Source organism: Balaenoptera borealis, assembly GCF_965194805.1.
Source record: "Balaenoptera borealis genome assembly, chromosome: 17".
NCBI lineage: Eukaryota > Metazoa > Chordata > Mammalia > Artiodactyla > Balaenopteridae > Balaenoptera > Balaenoptera borealis.
The window spans coordinates 33,600,026-33,619,521 of record NC_138876.1 but is presented as its reverse complement, the minus strand read 5'-3'; the positions used below and the strand labels follow the sequence as shown (position 1 = coordinate 33,619,521).

General features: G+C 41.6%; 1 protein-coding gene and 1 long non-coding RNA gene across 4 annotated transcripts in view; one reads left to right on the top strand and one right to left on the bottom strand.

Moving 5' to 3' along the window:
* Nucleotides 1-1,576: 1,576 nt before the first annotated feature.
* On the bottom strand, nt 1,577-14,236 carry LOC309615222. The gene is made up of 2 exons (XR_014236645.1): nt 14,190-14,236; nt 1,577-1,728 (listed from the first exon to the last, which is right to left on the bottom strand). It is a non-coding gene; the product is annotated as an uncharacterized lncRNA (long non-coding RNA).
* Nucleotides 14,237-14,414: 178 nt separating this feature from the next.
* Nucleotides 14,415-19,496, top strand: part of ATP6V1C1 (ATPase H+ transporting V1 subunit C1) — a 40,562-nt gene continuing 35,480 nt past the window's right edge. The window contains exons 1-2 of one of the 3 annotated variants that reach the window (XM_082364885.1): nt 14,415-14,588; nt 15,459-15,634. The gene's annotated coding sequence lies outside the window, so the exon portion shown is untranslated. The remainder of the gene's footprint in view (nt 14,589-15,458; nt 15,635-19,496) is intronic. The other 2 variants (XM_082364884.1, XM_082364883.1) reach the window with 2 other exon arrangements.

The window sequence follows — 19,496 nt, the reverse complement described above, 5'->3', positions numbered from 1 at the left end:
GAGTCTGTCCTTCCCTGATCCCAATGTTGCATCTTAGTCATTTCCTTGGAGCTCATTCTCTTTTGAGTGACCAAGACATGGCATTTTGACTGGGAGCAAAACCCCACTGTGGCATTTCAATGGCATAATTAGCGACAATTCAGCCAATTCTCATTGGGCATCTTCCACATATCTCAGGGTCTGGGCTCAGCCCCGTATGTACATTGACTCACTGGCTCCTCACGGCAACTCCATTAGGTAGTTTTTATCATCCACATTTTACAAGAATGAGATTTTACAGTGGCCGGAATAGAGTAAGCACTAATGAATGGTAGCTATTGTTTTAAATCATCGTTATTACTTTTATGAATAACTTCCATATGAGGTGATCAGGACACATTCAGACTCTTAATTGGGCCTTGGAAAAAGGGTTTAGTTTTGGTAGATGTAGACAGGGAGGAGGGAAAGAGCTGTCTAACAAACCCAAGGCTCAAGGAGGCAACTATAAGGAGTATGTGGGTAATGAGGTGTAAACTAGCTTTTCTGAGTTGAAGAATTTGTAGAGAGGCATATTTGAAACTCTGCCTGAAAGGATAACTTTGAGTCTAATTTTGGAGCCTTGCTAGGCTAGGGAGTTTGGGTACGAATTTAAAGGCAGTGGAAACTCAGTGAAGGTTTCTGACTAGGGATCTGTTCGGGGATGCGTAGGAAGTGTTGGGGGCAGGGCAGGGAGAGAGCACAGATAGGAGTGTATTTTAGAGATATTGCAGTGTTCCAGGTTTAAAGTGATAAAGTCAGAGCCGGAACCAGGATAGTGGCTGTAAGAACAGAAAGGAAGGCAGTGTGTGTGAGAGAAATTATGCAAGAGGACTTGTTAGGACTTGGAACTGGGTGAAAATTACAAGGAAGATGGAGAAAATCAAAGAGGATCTCAAGGTCTTCACCTTGATAAAATTATAGTATCATTTCCAGAAAAAGAAGATGGTTTTCAGATGTGAATTGGTAGGTTTGACTTTGAACACATTGCTTTTGATTAGAGTGAAACATCTAGGTGAAACTGTCCACTAAGCAATTGCAAATGTGGGATGAGTAAATGGCTTAAACTCTAGTTGAATGGAAGAAACAGAGTTTGAAGAATTCATTCTTTGGAAAGACTCATCCTTTCTGGGTAGAAGAGGGAGGGAGGCATTGAAGGAGAGGGAGGACGGGTTGGTCAGGCAAGAAGAAAATTGACATAATAAGCGAGTGTCAGGTAAACCAAGAGAGGAGACAGAGTGACGCCAGGAAATTCGGGGTGGTCAAAAAAGGGAAAGGACGGTGGCGGCCGCCAGACATTTGTGGGGGTCACTCACCTTCTCCTGACCTTCCTGCTTCCTGATGGCACATAAGGAGACCATTGGGGCTTAGGAGAAAGAGGGTAGCTCTGTGCAGTAAAGATTGTAGGTCTTAACTTCCTTGGTGGTCCAGTAGTTCCACTTCCACTGCACTGCACTGCACTTCCACTGCAGAGGGCGTGGGCTCAATCCCTGGTCAGGGAACTAAGATCCTGCATGCCCAGTGGCATGGCTCCCCCCCACAAAAAAACAAAAGATTGTAGGACTTGCACCCTTATTTTTATTCACAGATAAATCTCAGCCATGGCTGGTGGCACCATCTTGGAATACGGCAAGTCTACCATTTTGTTTTTTCACATCATTGTCAACATCATCGTGAACTGACATTTCCTGAGCATCAGTGAGGATGTTTTGGCTGCAAGTACAGAAAGACAGACTCAAACTGGTGTTAACAATACATTGTAAGTCCTGAGGCAGAGTGAACATTGCAACTGGTTGATTAGTGGCTCAACAAATTTATTAAGGACCCAGGTTTTTTCCAATTCTTTCCCCTGCTATCCCCATCCCCAGTGGAGGCTTCTTCTTCAGGGAAGTAACAAATGGCTGTAGCAGTTCTAGATATCACAACAGAAATACATGTAACTATTTGGAGGAAAAGAGAGACCACCTTTTCCTGTCACTTTCTCCTGAGAGTGAGGAAACCTCACAGAAGCCCCCAGCTGACTTCTCCTCATGCCTCACTGGCCAGAATTAGGTCACATGCAAGTACATGATGCAGTCATTGGCGAGTGAAATGGCATTGCCTTCAGAGGCATCAGACCCATTTTTCACAATTTCCTCTAAAGTATTTGGCTGTATGAATGGGTCCCTAAACAAAACTGGATTCTCTTAGAAAGGAAGAAGTAGGAAATGGAGGCTGCGTGGGCAACTCTTGAATGGAGGGTATGTTGTCAGCCTCTGGGATTAAAAGGCAGTGTTTACTTAGTACGGTGTTGGGCACACACTAGGACCTAAAAATATTTGTTGGATAAATGAATACATACTAATACACCCTAAATGCTACATAAATAACATCGTCATGCCATAGAGGTACAGAAGAAGGACTGCTAACATGTTCTAGTGCAATGACTGATCAAATTTAGTGAGGTTCTATTAAAGTGCAGATACCCAGGCCACGACTCCCAGAATTCAGATTGAGTGTTTTTCATGGGCCCCAGTTATTTGCCTTTTTCACGAGAACTTCAGGGGGCTCCAGGACAAGCTCCGTTGGTGTTAGGGAGTGTAGCTCTAGGCTGTGGTTGAGGTAGGTGGGTAAAATTTTTAAAAAATCATTTAATGAATCATCAAATTAAAGAACTAGCGGTTTACCTTCTGATATTTGTAAAGTGGTTGCTAGGATCTATAGTTCATATCAAAGAACCATATGTACAAAGGGAACTTGTGTAAAGTTTCCCTTCTGGGCCTAAACTTGCTGACTGATGAAGAAAAGGTGAATTATGGCTTAACAGTTAAACAGGGTTTCCAAGTTTGAAGATATTTGTTTATTTTAGAATACAATCACATAAAATTATCAGGTTGCTTTTTAATAATGAATGGAAAACATTGGCTCATGTTTATCCTTCCCTAACACCAATTTTTCTACCCTAGATTTCTTTATAATTTATTGTATCCGGAGAACTTACAGGTGTAGGGAGAGACTATTATTTCCTCTTTGATTGCAAAATGTATGTTCATTGAAAAAAAAAACCTTAGTTTGCTACAGCTCTTATTTAACTGTCTAAAGTAAAGAAAGAGTCTAAATTCCATCCAGCAGCTTCACTCATGCTTGCTTTCATATTGCCAATGTCATTTCCATTTATATCCCATTAGTATTTATCTCCCTCTGTTAATTCACCCTTTTACTTCTGAGGTGTAATCACTCCCTTTGCTTGGGGTGTGTATGTGTGCATGTATGTATCTTGTTTTCTCAATGAAAACGCTAGTATTGATACACCATTGGATTGGATACTTGTAAAACCTAGTTGGAAAATGTATATAATGATCACAATCATAACAAAAATGATATAGCAAGTCTGATTTCAAAGCACTCTCCCTTTCATTATCTCAAACCTCAACACTTATGAGGTGCTAAAATTAATCTCATTTAACAGGTTAGGAATTTGATATTTTTTCCAGGATCATGCAGGTAGTAGAGCCAGGAAAAAAAAAATTTTATTTTAGTATGCCATGGTGGATTTGGTGGTATTATATAAACTGGATTTAATTTTATAGGATTTTTTTTTTAACTTGAAAGATCACCTCATATGCATTTATACAGTATTAGCTACAGCTAGGTGCTGTGTAAGTAAACTGATACTTTGGGGGTGTTATTCATGTCAGGAATTGTTTTGGTTCAAACTGGTGTTTAGTGATACTTTAACCTTTTTTTTTTTGATACTTTAACTTTTAAATGTGAAAGTTTTAAAAGTTTTAAGTGTGTGTGTGTATAGAAAATAGGTTATGATCATTCATTTGCTTCTTTAGACACTGCTTGTGTTCAGCTTCTGAGGCAGGTTTTTTCTGGAGTCTCAAGGCTCTGTTCTCTTCTATGAGACCAATGCGTAGGGAGCGGATGCGAGGCCTTCCAGCTCCCCATGCTGAGATTCATGACCACCACCCTGTGCCTAACTGGTTACTGTTCCAGTAACTTGGCTATAGCCTTTTTGAGACTCAATCCCCTTCCTTATGTTCCAATTCTATTCATAAATGATAATGATCATTGTAGGGGAGTCACTGAGTGCTAGGTACTTGCTTAAATGCATTATCTCATTTAATCCTCCTAATAAGCCCATTGGGGTTTATAGATGAGAAAACGCAGAATCATACACAGAAGCAAGTGGCAGAGCCTGATCCAACTTAATCATTGCATCGAGTCCCTGCCTAATATCCAGTCCCTCTAAGATTGTGCTTTACAACACTCCTTCCCTTTATCCAGCCCACGTTCACTCCTGATAGTCACAGAACTTTCATGGCCCCCAGAAGATCAGTTATGCCAAGAATATTTTGTCAGATGTCAATTCGTATTAAAAGCATTGTGCCTCCCACCCCAATAAACTGACATTATGATATTAACGGTACTTTTCAAGGTCCATCCCCACCGGTCTGAGGATTCCTATTTTGGAATCCAGGTCCCATATCATTCATGCCTTTGGGAGCTATACAGTTCAGGACTGAAATCCTACTGCTGAACTCCAGGCCAAGAGTCAAGACATGGAAGCAACCTAAATGTCCATTGACAGATGAATGGATAAAGAAGATGTGATTTCTTTTTTTTTGGCCACTCTGCACGGCATACGGGATCTTAGTTCCCCAACCAGGGATTGAACCTGTGCCCCCTGCAGTGGAAGCGTGGAGTCTTAACCACTGGACCACCAGGGAAGTCCCAAAGATGTGATATATTTATACAATGGAATATCACTCAGCCATAAAAAAGAATGAAATAATGCCATTTGCAACAACCTAGAGATTGTTGCAGATCTCTAGGTTGGATGGACCTAGAGATTATCATACTAAGTGAAGTAAATCAGACAGACAAAGACAAATACCATATGATACCACTTATATGTGGAATCTAAAAAAAAAAAAAAGGATACAAATGAACTTATACACAAAAGAGAAATAGAGTGACAGACATAGAAAACAAACTTATGGTTACCAAAGGGGAAGGGGGGGGGCGATAAATTAGGAGGTTGGGATTAACATATACACACTACTATATATAAAATAGATAACCAACAAGGACCTACTGTATAGCACAGGGAACTATACTCAATATTCTATGATAACCTATAAGGGAAAAGAATTTGAAAAAAATATATATGTATGTATAACTGAATCACTTTGCTGTACACCTGAAACTAACACAACATCGTAAATCAACTATACTCCAATAAAAATAAATAAATAATTTGAAAAAAAAGATCAAGATCCTTCCAAAGGCTCATAGGCCTCACTGGACGTCTGCTGGGGCTGCCTGTCACGGTGCTCTACTGAGGTGGCTTACTGAGCATTACGGCCCTCCTCATGCGCCCTCATGACCCCATGACAGCAATACCTGAGGGTGGTTCCTGACTTCTCCAGACACCAGGTTTCATCAATTGGCCTATGCTTCCCTCACTCCTTAGCTCTTACCTGTCCAATTCTCCCAACGGTCCGCTTTCTCTCCCCCTTACTCTTAGAATTGCTTTACTCCCATGCGCCGGTAGAGTGTCTTCCATTGTCCTTCAGTTAATAGGCAAAGACTGACTGATTTGATCAAGTTCTATGCAGATAGCAGCCTGACCTCTGACCTCAAATTTATCCTACACAATTGTTAAAATAAATCATCAGCCCATTTTAGTTCAGTTCAATATATATTTATCAAACAGGAACTTGTTCCATGTCTTCAAGGAGTTGAGTTGGTGGAGGGAGAGGGGGGATTGTCAAAAATGTGAGGGGTTTGGGATTTTACCCCGCTTGCAAGCTAACAAGGTAGCCTGCTATATTTTAATGGATGTTGATATAAGACAAAAATCTCTTGGGTCAGAGAAAAGGGACTTTATTACTCCCCACACAGTAAGCAGCATGAGCATACTCATATTTACGTCAGCTCCCCTTGCCTCTGAGTCCCACAGTGTTGATTGATGTGGACAGACCAAGCTGGATGCCTGGACACACAGGGGGTTGCATCACAGGAGAGGATCCTGAGCTTAGGGAACCCACATCTTTCAGACTAAACAGTATAAAAGCTTACCTAGACAAAGGTACCATACTAAGATGATGATAATAGTGGAAACTGAATGTAGGGCTTATGGGAATTCTCTGCTATCTACACAACCTTTCAGTAAATCTAAAACTATTCTAAAATAAATACCTGTTTTAAAAAAATGCTTACTTGACCTTTGCTCTAGAGGGAGGTACTATTTCTACTTTCCAACACTGTTATACAAACATCCTTGGAAAAAGAATCCAGAACAATAGCAGAAATGCAAGAAACCCATGAAGCATTGTCTCTCAGCAATAGCCACCTGTTGTTTCTGGTGAATTTTCCCATAAATATGCCACTCCACTGGCTACTCTGATTAATTTAACTGACAGAGGCTAGGATCAAATCTGTTCAATTTGTCTCATACATCATCTTATTAAGGCTACTATGATCAGGAATTTAGCAACAGGAGTAGGCCATCCTGCAGCAATGACCTCAGCTATGCCTCCCGGGGTCTTAGAACCAACCCACTGAATAAATCCCATAAACTACCAGGGTCTAACTTAAGAAAAGTCATGGGGCTCTCTCCTTAAGTTTCTTTATTGATCTTTCCCCTTGGCCCAAGGCATTAATGCAGACACAGCAGGATTTATTAGTAATCCTATAAGCAATCCTATAGACTCTGCTGTGGCCCATGAGGAAGAAGTTTAAAGCAATTCTACCATCTATAATATCCCTGACCAGTAATTTGAGGCTGGCCTGAATGCCTTCCAGGGCCAAGGTGATGTTATTGATCACTTTAGCTAAAGTTAGGGACAAATTTTGTACTGTTTTTTCTAATTAGATGGCTTCCACTGGAGCAATAACTAGCCACAGATTGTGCATAAATTATGAGTCTGTTATCTCTTTGGGAAGCTCTTCCAGGTAATCAAAGGATGCTTCATTTGGGCCTCACAGTTATTTAAGAGCTATGTGATCTATTAGTGGCATTTCCTTAAATACTTGAAGGTCTCTTATGATCACCTATAAGGTGCAAGTCACCATGTTTGGGGGAATAAGTAAGTCAAGATAATGCTTGGCTTCCATGCAAGAATACATGGGAATTATTGGGAATGCACATGGTAGCCCTGGAAAGAAAGTGTTACTTACAACTGTCGGTGCCACTCAAGTCAGACCTATACTGTTCAGTGGACACAGGTTGGCAGTATCACCAACATGGCCTCTCCATCAGCTGTTAAATCTTGGGGTTCTCAGGTTGCTTTGAATAATCAAGTCTAGTCCTTGTTTATGGAGGAGTTGCCTAGTGCAGTCAGACTAAACTCTCCTGTTTGTCCGTGTCACCAGGTGGGTGACATTTTTCCACCCCAAGGAATGACTGAGCAATGGCTGTAGGAATGGGGGTGGGGAAGACATCCAGAGGTATGGACAGGGTTTTGTGTGTGAGGTGCAGGAGCTGAGGCATCCCTTGTTATTTCAGATAGACGTCTTGGTTAGCTTAAGGGGAAGGGGGATCAAACCTCAAATCCTGCTCAGAGCCATCTGGCAGGGGATGGCAGACCCAGCAGTGAGTTAAATCACGGTGCTTGCAACAGTTTAGGAGAATCACGCTAAGATGTTTTCCTTCCTGAGGAAGGCTCCAGGGACAACTGCAAAGGGCAAAGGTCCTTAAGGTCCTTGCTCCCCGACACTGGATGATCTGTTGAGGTCTAAGGTGTTACTTGCCCAGGTGGTGGGTTGTTGTTCTTCCATCATCCCAAATTCAGTGCGTCCTTTTCCAGTAGCTCCTTTCCGCAATCATTTCCTCCTCTCACCCAGACCTTTCATCTCTAAGAGTCATGCACGAGAGACAAGGCATTTTATAAACTTACAGTGACTTATGATGTCCCCACTTTGGCCCATGGGCCACTGAATGGAGACTTGGTGGGCAGCGTGCTCAACCAAGTGGTCATTACCCTTAGGATCTCTATAACTGTTGTTGGACAGGCTGTGGGACCTTCTGCCTACCCTGGACAAGTATTAGTACCAGTCATTATAAGGGGCAGACCTGAGGCTGACTGCCAGAATGGTGGGAAGAGAGTTAGTAGCGTAGTAACCATGGCCCCGTTTGGAGTCTTTGAGACTACGTGGACCAAAACCACCTCTCCAGTTTTCCTCATTAACAGCCAATATAGCAGAGGACCACTTATTGCTCGGCAGACCATACCGTCTAGCCTACAGCTGATTCCCAGGAACCATACAATTTGCCTTACTATCAATTTCCATGGACTTCTTGCAAATTCCATTAATTGACTTATGAGGTGCTCATGCTTTCTCTTCCAGAAAATTATATCTCTGAGATATTCCATCCTTGTCACCAGCACTATCAGGAACGGGAGTGGTTTGAGATTTTACCCGACAAGTTAGCCTGGTCTGAAAATGTGTTCATTATTTCTGTCGATAATTTTTTTTTTTTTTAAAGAATTGGCTGTTCTAATTTCCACTCATTTGCATTTTTTTTAATAGTAATCTTTTATTTATTTATTTTTATATTTATCTTTGGCTGTGTTGGGTCTTTGTTTCTGTGCAAGGGCTTTCTCTAGTTGCAGCAAGCGGGGTCCACTCTTCATCGCGGTGCGCGGGTCTCTCACTGTCGTGGCCTCTCTTGTTGCGGAGCACAGGCTCCAGATGCGCAGGCTCAGTAGTTGTGGCTCACGGGCCTAGTTGCTCTGCGGCATGTGGGATCTTCCCAGACCAGGGTTCGAACCCGTGTGCCCTGCATTAGCAGGCAGATTCTCAACCACTGCGCCACCAGGGAAGCCCATGTTGATAATTTTTTAAACATACTCTCCCCTCAGTAAATCAGTTACCCTATGTATTATTAACTATTTTTAAAGATGTAAACTGAGGAACTAGGTCTAACAATAAATAGAATAATGATAAAATCTTTATAATTATTAAGTACATCAGTTTTGGTGGCATTTTTAAAAATAAACTTATTTATTTAATTTATTTTTTTTTTGGCTGTGCTGGGTCTTTGTTGCTGCACACGGGCTTTCTCTAGTTGCGGTTAGCGGGGGCTACTCTTCGTTGTGGTGTGCGGGCTTCTCATTGAAGTGGCTTCTCTTGTTGCGGAGCATGGGCTCTAGGAGCACGGGCTTCAGTAGTTGTGGCACGTGGGCTCAGTAGCTGTGGCTCGCGGGCTCTAGAGTGCAGGCTTAGTAGTTGTGGCACACGGGCTTAGTTGCTCCGCGGCATGTGGGATCTTTCTGGACCAGGGCTCGAACCCGTGTCCCCTGCATTGGCAGGTGGATTCTTAACCACTGCATGGGGGCATGTTTTTTGCCTTTTTTCACCCTTAACTGATCGGTTCATTATAACTACTGAATAATAACTTCCTGTGCTATTACTTGTAACTAAGATGAAAATTAAATAGATTTAGTCCATAGGCAACTACTTCTCAGTACAGAACAGTAGTTCTTCAAAATCTTTCCCACTGTGTCATTTAAAGCTGGGTTGAGAAAATTAGAAGGTAGTAGTAAAGGGAGCAAAATCTTAAAACGAAGGTGACAGGGCAGAACTACTTTAAAAAATATGTTATCTTCCTACTTCTATAACCATTTCCTGCTCCCAAGAAGTTTTCATAACATTTCCAAGGAGATAATGACAAAGATGATAATTTCTATTAATTCAGGGACCAAGAATACAGGGAACAGAAGAAAGAACCTGATAGGTTTAATTACTCAGATAACATCTTCCCTTCTCCTCTGACATAAAATGTTTGAAAATCTGGCCTTTCCTTTAGTTGTGAAATCTATTTCGTTATCACCTATTGAACGCTTACTATGTACAATGCACACTCAAGACTCTCTGAGCAAAAGGTATTCTTGGTAAAGTTGATAAAATGTAAGTGAAATTAGCTAAATGCCATAAAAGTGCCATGAGAATTCAGAGTATAAAAGGAGTGTGGTTAAGAAACAGTGCAAAGAGGGGCTTTATGCTACAAGGTTAAGAGCATGGACCCAGGAACCAGACAACCTGGGTTCAGAACTCCGACCTGCTGCTTCCTAACTGGTCAAATTATAATCACCCTGTGCCCCAGTTTTCTCATATGTAAAATGGGGATAATAGTAATACATGTCTCAAAGGGTTGTTGTGAGGATTAAATGAGTTATTATATGCAAAGCACAGAAGAGTGTTGGGCACAAAGCTAAGTGCTTTTGAAGTCCAGCTGTTGTTATTATTGTCCTATGTGATTCTGGGGTTCAGAGCGGCTTCATGTATGGGGAGGCATTAGTGGTGACCCTGGTCACCGGCAGGTAACTGGGGCACCAGGAGGACAGATGTCCTTGACTCCTGCTCTGGGGAAGGTTAGACACAGACCCTCTCCATCTGCTGCCCTGAGCCTGTGGCACAGGTGGCATACGTGCATGCATCTGAATAGAAATATTCTCGAAGGATGTACCCTAGTGATCTTGAGTCACAGAATAATGGGTGATGTTTTTCGTCTTTTTGCTTATCTATGCTACCTAATTATTAAATAATTAATATGTATTCATTGTTATAACAGAAATAAATGAAAACATGTTTTAAAAAGCCGTGATTCTGTAAATATTTGGCATGTATTGAAAAAAAATTTTCTGTTTCTATTCTTCCCAAGCAAGGGACATGGTACGTAGAAATTTGTGATTGTGACGAGTTAGGAGTTCACTGAGAGGCTGGCATACAGGAGCCAACCTCCTAGCTAGTGAGTGAGCCTAGCTGACATCTCAAAGCAGCAGTGCGACCATAACTTAGTACATGATTCCACGTAATTCTTACAACAGAGGTTAATATTGTCTCAGTTTCACAGATAAAAAACTGAGAGTATTATATACTACATTGTTTGTCAGGAATTTGGGACTCTGAGAACCTGTGGGTCTAGTACTAGGGTTCTCAGCCTCAGCACTACTGACTTTTTGGATCAGATAATTCTTTGCTGTGGAGCTGTCCTGTGCATTGTAGGATGTTTAGCAGCGTCCTTGATTTCTACCCTGATTTCAGTAGATAACAGTAGCATCTCTCTCCCCACAGGTTGTGACAAGCAAAAACGTCTCCAGACATTGCCAAATGTCCTCTAGCTGAGACACACTGGTCTACTGTATCCTACTCTTTTTTTTTTGGCTGTGCCGCATGGCTTATGGCATCTTAGTTCCCTGACCAGGGATTAAACCCAGGCCCTCAGCAGTGAAAGCATGGAGTCTTAACCACTGGAGCACCAGGGAATTCCCTAGTGTATCCTATTCATTAACCCTGAACATTATACTCTAAAAATTCCAGGTATATACATCAAATCATTTTCAATGCTTCATCTTCATTGGGGCTTAGTTCTTCAACTAAATCTTTAATGTTGTTGATGATGAAAACAGACATTATATTGTAATGAATATATTTTGCATAAATATTTTCCTACTTTTCCATTATTTCCATCCTAATATGGATCAAAATGGAATAAGCATTTTTAAGGCTTCTCATCCATACTGTCAAATTGCTGACCATAAAATTTGTACCAGTTTACATTTCCACTAGCAGTGTAAGAGACCGTCTTATCACACCATCACCAGCACTGGCTATTATGTACATATTTCTATCTTTGCTAATACAGGTTCTTATTCATATTTATTTTTATATATTATTTACTTATTTTGATAAATATTTATATTTGCTATCTTATTTATATTTTTGAGCACTAGTAAGAGTGTACATTTCCCTATATGTTTTAGCCAGTGGTATTTCTTTTTTTCTCAATTTTTTGTGCTTTTTGTTCATTTGCATGTTGGGGTCTTAGTATTGTTCTGATTAATTTGTCTGAAATCTTTATATAATGTCACCTGGATACCATAAATTTCTACCAAAAAAAAAAATAGCTCATTAAAGCGTTTGAGTTCATTAAACGTCTGGGCAGATGGCAATGGATTTACATCATAGCAAGTGAAGGGATCTCAAACGGGGTTCTAAACAGTCGTGTTTTTCAAGTTCTCTATTGTGTTGCTTTCTTCTTTCTCTGCTCTCTTCACCTTATGCCTTCCTCACATTCCAACACCGCCCCCACCCCATTTCTGTTCCTTTCCAATCTCTATTGGAAACTAGTTTAGTTATGTCTTTTGTTTCTTTGTCTCCATTTACCCAAGCTCTCAGTTTATCTTCCACTATGCTAGTTTATCAAAGTATTTTCCTAAACAAGGACATTTCCTTTTCTAAGAGGAATATCAGTACCAACTTTCAAGATATTTTTAATATTATAGGGGGGTGAAAAATGATTTTGATTCCTATTGTGCTAGTAGTTTCAAATACTTTCCCCACTTTGTTTCATTAAAACATTTATCTTTTTCCCTTGACAAAATTATGAGAAAAAAAAAAATCTTCTCTACGCATTTTTTCAGTGCTTTAAGCCTTAGAAGGTGCTTCCAGATGGGGAGTATTTAGATACCTGGAAATGGAGGAAAAGGTGTGTCATGCCTGTTACACATACTTAGATACCTAGGATGCTCCTATGCATTGTATCAAAAAGCGAGCTTCCCCACTCTTTGTAAAATACGTTCCCTAACTATTAGAAGCCATTAGAAAGCAATCATGCTCTGCTTATTTTAAACATGTTTGCTAGATTTTTAAATGAGATATGCTAGGTCTAATGATAATTAGAGCTAACATTTATCAAGCACTACATTATACTGCCTCTCAAGTATAACATGGTGTTTAAAACATTGGAAAGTGTCTGGACGTCAGAAGTAGATGTACTCGAGTTCAAAAATTAAGAAATGGACATGAGAATTCTGCTTCAGGGCCATATGCAAACATAAAGAAACCAAAAGGTTTTAAATGCAGACCCTAATATTGCACTGCCCAAAGCAGTTGTCACTAGCCTCCTCTGGGTATTTAAATTTTAATTAATTAAAGTGAAATAAATTTTAAAATTCCATCCTTCAGTCACACTAGCCACATTTCAACTGCTCAGGAGCCATGTAAGTCTAGTGGATATGATATGGACAGCACAGAATACCATTTCCACCACTGAAGAAAGTTGTATTGGACAGTACAGATCTAACAAACCATTGCCTTTAGGCCCACCTTTTGTGATGCCAGATGAAGCCCTTGGAATTCCTGACAAGTTTCCAAAGTTGTGTTACAGAACTGGTTGTTGGAATTGCCTGAACATCACCCAAAACTGGTGAAAAGCATCAGGTTGGGGATAGGTTGGTTGGTTGTTACTTTTTGTCCAATGTATTACTAAGGCTCTAAGAAATTCTGTGGTGAATTTCTGCAGGGACACAACAGCAGAAAAGGCATAAGATAGGTCAGAAAACCTGGGTCCTATAATATATAGTAATAATGGCAACCATTTACTGGGTGTTTCATATGTGCCAGGCACTATGCCAAATGTACACGTCATTTAATTTTCCCAACACCCCTATAAGGGATGTATTATTACCACCATTTTACAGGTGAAGAAGCTGAAGTTTACAGGCCTGAGGTCACACAGCTGGTCAGCAGCGGAGCCAGGATTTAAAACCAGGTATGTCTATTCTCTTGTGCTAAACAGCTCTGTGACCTCTGGCTCTTCACCTTCCCCATTTGTAAATATAAAAGTACTGAATTAGAAAATCACAAAGTTCTTTACCATTTCTAAAACTATGTTCTAAATTAGAATAATACCACCTACCTTCCCCAGCCAATGAAATATGCAGGGCTCAAAAGAGCGGCTTGCTACCTTTTTTTTCCCCAAAGGACATGATTTCTCCTGTCCATGCCTTTGCCGTGTAACCTTCCTTGATTTCCCACTATCTAATGTGGTGCCAACAATTTATGATGTTTATCACACACTTCACATACCCCTGAACTAGATAACAGGCTCTCTCCTGCAAGGAGTGATTCACTCCAGCAGATAATCCTAAGAAAATTCGCACAGTCACTGTCGCACAGTAAATGCTCCATGAACATTTATGGAATTAACCTGAAGTGGACTGGAAGGAAAAGGTGAATCAGCGGCCGAAGTGAACTATTAAGGATATTACTCAGAAAACCGGGCTGTCCGAAGAAAACCCCGAGAGGAGAAGCCTGTATAGGGGCTGGAGACAAATTCCAAACTGCAGAAACCTGAAGAAGTGGGATAACCTTAGGGATGGTGGCATAAACCCTACCCGATCGCGGAACAGCGGCCGCCAGCAGAGACTCCCGGGTCTCCTTGGATCCCCCGGGAGCCTCCCCGCCCCTCCCCGCCCCTCCCGGCCCCTCCCGGCCCCTCCCCGCCCCTCCCGACCCCTCCCGACCCCTCCCCGCCCCTCCCGGCCCCTCCCTTCTTCCGAGGGCTCGGCCGCGGCGGCTGCGCAGTGGCGCGCGCGTAGGCGGAGCGGCGCGCGCCGCGGTCAGCTGACTGCTCCGGCTGGCACGTGACTTGCTTCGTGGGCTCTGGGGTCCAGGAAGCCGTGAGGCCGGAGCTTAGGTCGGGTAGGGATGGAGGGCTGAGCCGTTAACGTCTGCCAGGCTGTACACCTCTGTACCTGTTACTGCTGCCACTTCCTCGTTTGACACTTCCCTGGGTCAGTGAGCGATGGCTACACCGGCTGGGGAGCCCCGGCCAGGCCGAAGCTTGCGCTGCGGTCGCCGCCGGGGAGGGATGGGGGCGGGCGCGGGGGCCGAGGCTGAGGCGTTGGAGCCAGTTGGGCGGCTGTGTCTGGTTTCTTGGTGCGGGTTCGTGTCCGCCTTGGGCCTAGGTTCTGTTTCTAGGGAAGAGGAAGGAGGGAAAAAGAGAAAGGGCCCCAGGGGGTACTCAATGGCAGAGGCAGAAATAAACACTGCGGGTCTGGGATATTTCTCCTTGGATTGGAGTGAGGGTCACAGCGAATGCTCGTCCCCTTGATTGAGGGGGATGAAAGGTGACTGAGTGGCCCAGATGAGGATCCGGGGTGGTGTGTGTGAGGTCACAGCGACCGCGAGAGCCTCCACTGGGTGTACGCGCTTGCGAGTATGGGGGTGGCAGTTTAAAGGGTCTAGGAGCCCCTCAGAGAGGATGCAGGGTCCCTGTGGGCAGGGGAAAGAACGAGAATCCAGAGAACTGAAACCACTTTTTATTAGAATGGGGGAAGGGTAGGCAAGAAACCCCTGAAAAGGAACTTGAGGGGAGAATCACACGGGCAAATTGAATCACCTGAGAAACAGAGGAGTAAGGGGAAGGAAAGTTTGGTTAGATTCTGTTTGCACCCTTCACTGAGGGTAGTTATAGCTACCCCCAAAGCAGTCCTGAAGTACACAGGGGAGACTGGATCATTTGGGGGTTGAGGGGAGACTCCTTAGCAAAGATCTGCTTTGGCCTTCCAAACTTATCCTTTGGTACTGTCATCTACTCCGGAACATCTTTTATTGAACAATAGTCACAGGAATTACCTTTCATGTTTATTTTGTTCTCACAGGTCTTTGAGAGAAAGTAGATGAAAATGCCATTCATTGTATAGTTAGGGACCTATCTAGACCCTTGGACCTAGAAATGGACATCAAGTGATGTGTCTAAGTCTAGCATAACTTCCATCATCTTCTAATTGCCGATTACCTGCACAGTACTTAACCACAATTACATCTAGAGAGAAGGGTGAGTTTTTTGTAGTGCACTGTAATCTTTGATTCAGCACTTTCGGTGAACTTTTTTGAGTAGGACAGCTTCAAAGGGATTTGGCAGCGGTGGTCAGTGCTTTAAAAACTGCTTTTCTGTTAGCTTGGGTGAAGCGGTTCGGTTTACAGTTCAGCTGGAGGAGATAATGAGCAACAAGGTGGGCAAAAGGCGCTCAGCTTGTCAATCACGGTTCTTTGGCAACAAGCAAGTCTCAAATTGTGCTGAAGACGGAGCCTCGGGTTTGTGTCTCAGAACTCCCGGATCTTTTTCTCTTTTGGTGTATCTTGCAGGGACTAGATAAAATCTAAAGAAACAGTACTCGGGATCTGACTAAAGTAAATGCTGAGAGCTAGGTGGTTAGTGTAATACTGCTTTTAGAACTGGGCAGGAAATGATCATTTTTATTTTTTGGCATATTAGTCTTAAGAGCCTTATTTACATTAGTTTTCTCTACCTAAAAAGAAACGTTTGGGCTTCAAAAATTTGATTCTGTAATTATTTCCACAGCTTGCGAAATAGTTGCATTGGCTAAAGAGCAAAGCTGGTATGCCAAAATAAACCTTTGCCAAAGGATCTTCTTGTGGTCCAGTCCCCAAGCGGTCAGTCTTCCTTTTGCACTTGAGCCTGTTTAGGTGTTGCTGCAGTTTTGACCAAATACCTGCTAGTTAAATTTTATTCTTGTATGTATTCTGATCTATGTGCTGGAGTAAACCTTTTTCACCCTTTGGATGTGGAATTTTATACCATTTTAGTTATAAACTAATTCATGTTCGGTTCGCATTTCACTGATGTTTTGAAGACATAGTAGAAACCATTAGCATGGTGACCTTGGAAAGATAGCTCAGGCAGTGAAGCAGGGCAGTCTAAAATTTCCCTTTGACAAGAGTGAACCTTGGAACTAGAAAATTCAAACTGTACTCTTGATAAGGAAGCAAAATCCTGTTCCAAATGTGTAGCAAATCCGCTATACATTTATTGAGTTCCAAGAGGAGCCCTGTGGGCAGTGGAGGAGATGTACTTTGGTTACATCATAGGATAGAAGATGGAGCCTTAGCTCTGTACTTGAAAATAAAATGCAGGTAAATGCAAAAATGATGTTTTATAGAAAGAGATTGATGTATCTTTTAAGATATTTTAAGCAAACTATCCATGAATAGGAAGTTATTTATAAATAAGCTGGTTAACAGGTGGATTGACTTTACCAAGAAAGGTTTTCTTTGTGAACCAGCCTATAGTTTAGTGTTTCTCAGTGGGTGCTGTTGGCATTTTGGACAGGACTGTCCCTTGTTTGGTCCCCATCTGCTAAATGGTGGTGGTGGCCCCCACGTTGGGACAACCTAAAATGCTCCCAGACATTTCCAAACTCCTCCTGGTGGAGAGAGGTACCATTTGGTTGTGAAACACCCCATGTGGTGCCATCCTTTATTTATTGGACACATATCTGAGTGCTTGTTAGTGACAGGCCCTCTACTAGATGATGGGGATATAGAAGTTAAGAGCAGTGTTTTAATAAACTAGCAAGTAAAATGTATGTAGTCACTAGCTCTGTGGCCTTGGGCAAGAAATTTCATTAACTGTTCTCTCATCTGCAAGTGGGGTTGGTGATACCATCTTCTTTGAAGGAATCACCTACGAAATTGCTTAGCATATTGAAGTGCTAATCACATAGCACATATTCAATAAGTGGTTGTCATTACCAGGAAACAGGATCTCAAGCTTACTTGAGTGATGAATTGGGGGCGACACGCTTGTTTTAGGTCTTTGGCTTGTTGAATTTCAGGCTAGAATACATTGTCTTAGAGATATCAGCACCTTCTAGTGGAAAATATGGTGTTGTGGTCCAGTCACTGTTATAAAATAACAGCCTGAAAGAGAAGGGAAGTAACGTTTTGGGAGCCGTGAGTGTAGAATCAGGGAGTTGCCTGGCATGGAAGTAATTGTTTGCTCCCTGGGTCAGTGTTGAGTTGCCTGTAACAGAGAGAAAGTCTCTGGGCCCTCAGAAGGTTCTGATGATTCCTTTAGTAATGGGGGTACAGTGCCCTCCTTGCCTATCGATTCAGCTTGCTTTAGCAGAAATTGCAAGAGATTTTTAACATTGTGTTATGAGTTGTTACCTTTCTAGCTGGTTTCAGTTTTTATGATCAGCATCTATGCCTAAGTAAGGCTTGGTTCTTACACATTTATTTCTAGCCAACTGTAAAATAAAAAGATGGCAGTTGTTTATAAAATACATTAAAGATTAAATTGTCTTTCATATTTCAGTATATTTATGGCATGAAATTCAGGTAATCCTTAAAAGGATTATAGAGCATTTATAGGTACAGTTTCGGTTGAAAACAAAACAACACAAAAGTTAAGATTTATTTAAAGAAGGTGTGTGTCCTGATAATTTAAAAATTTCCTTCTGTATGAATCACGAAAGTCTCTCTTGGAAGGTAAAATCCCCCATTGTTGTTGGAAACTTTTGAAACAAGTTTTATTGTGAGCAAGTCCCTCCCACAATCCCAGTTAAGATGCTTCTGTTTTGAAGGCTAGAATTTTAACATTCAGAGAGGAAACAGTTATTCTTACTCTTTATTTGTATAGTGTTAAAAATTTCTAGGGGAAGGATGTAGCAACTTTTTAAGATGAATGGATTGTGGTAAATGTTTTGCACTGATCAATTCTGTTAAAAGTTGATGTGTCACAATTGGAAGGCTATGTAATATTTCACTGATATCTGAGGTATGCCTTCTTGTGCTTGTTGAAATAAGTCACTTTAGTAAACAACTTGGTATTTTCAAGGACTGAAAAAGGAAGTTGTTTTGCATTTACACCACCTTCAGCCTTTATTGAGAAATTTAATTTACTGTGAAAGGTGGTTGCATTTCAGAGACTAAAATATTGGTTCCTTGAAAGCATTAAAAGGACTTAAGTATTGGAGCACTTATAGGGGTGCTGTACTGTTTTCTGTGGTTGCCCCTATCCTGGGTCAGGCTCATACCTTCATTTACAAAAGAAATGCTAGTTGCTGTTTGGGTTTATTGTCCCCACCTTTTGTGTTGTTGTGATAGTTACTACTTTACTCTTATTTTACATTCAAATCGCTTGCGGTAGGAAAATAATCCACCGTCTTTAAATTCTCATAAGTGGGCAATACAGTAATGAAATAAACAGTCTCAGAGCTTTGGACCCAGGATTTCCTTTCTTCTCTCTTTTCCTTCCTTCCATTTTGAAAAAGAGTTGTTACTGCTTTAAAAACAAAAAAATACTTATTGCAGTCAGACAAGATAGAAGTGTTTAAAAATTTTGACTAGTGTTTCTCTTGTGCCTCCAGTGTATTCTGCCTTGTTTTTTTTTTTTTTATCTTGTCATCTGCATTGTTTTCCTCCTACCTTTCCCTGCACACACAGACCTACCTACTCGTAGAGACCTACACACACATACACACCCACACACACACAAGGATAAGCTCCTTCAAGACAGGGAGTACATTTTGTTTTGCTTCTTACCACAGTTCTGGGAATTTAAGCACCTAAAACATTTGATGAATGATATGACCCTAACTTGAAAGCAGTTACAATCAAACAGATATTTGGGCGGAAAAAAACGTAAAATAGATGTCTGCTTTAATGCAGTCTGTTACGTGGATTTCAGTGGACATGCGGGTTGAGGGAGAAATAATTTGGGATTATATGAATGGATTTGGTGCATGGTTGGACTTGGTTGGGGAAATCTTTTTGTTAAGAGAATTTTGAGTTGGTTGAAATAGGAGGAGAGAGGTTGCTTTCTGCAAAATGGACTGTTGAGCAGAGGCAAGTAAGAAAGAGACTACAAGCAGGCCTGAGGTAAAGATGGATAA